Raw genomic sequence first — 705 nt, 5'->3', positions numbered from 1 at the left:
CAGGGTAGGCCTGCCGAGGGCCCGATCCTGCTCCTGCCCACTGGCCAGTCCGCACAATCCCTGCCCTGCATCCCGGCACGGGTCTGGCTCCCGACCCGCTGGGTTTGCACTGCCCCACACACCTGCACCGCTGCAGGAAAAGCAAATGCGTCTGACAGCAACCGCAGCCGATGGTGCCTTCCCCTCCCCAGGTCCTCACATCCCCCCCCGGCTGATGGAGAGGGACAGTCTCGGCTGCAGAGGCACCCATGTCCAGCCAGCAGCAAAGGTGTCCGTGACACATCCCAGAACATGCACTGGGCAGTAACCCGGGGAGGGACAGACCCTCCTTTGTGCCATGGGACCCATCCACCCCTCGGCACAGGCTGCCCATGTAGGAGTCACCCCAGGAGATCAGAAAGCACAGGAGGCATCCCCCTGGATGGACCTGGGAGCAGAAGCCCGGGTACCGCTCCAGCGCGCTGGCTGTGCCGGGCCCACGCTGTCCCCACGGCGGGGACACGAGGGTTGCTGGCGTGAGCTGTGCAGGTTGAGCTAAAACCTCTCTCCTCTTCCCATCTGCCCATTAACATCTGTGAATGAATCTCCTCCTGACAAGCCTGTGAGCAGGGATGCTGACCCCGGGTCACCAAAAACACATCACGGCCACAAACCGGTGCATAAACACAGTGGCGCGGCAGGCGGCGGTACCCGCACGAGCGGGGC

The sequence above is a fragment of the Charadrius vociferus genome, unplaced genomic scaffold (genome assembly GCF_000708025.1).
Source record: "Charadrius vociferus isolate BGI_N301 unplaced genomic scaffold, ASM70802v2 scaffold259, whole genome shotgun sequence".
Lineage (NCBI taxonomy): Eukaryota > Metazoa > Chordata > Aves > Charadriiformes > Charadriidae > Charadrius > Charadrius vociferus.
The sequence above is the reverse complement of the archived record's forward strand: the minus strand, read 5'-3'. Positions refer to the sequence as shown.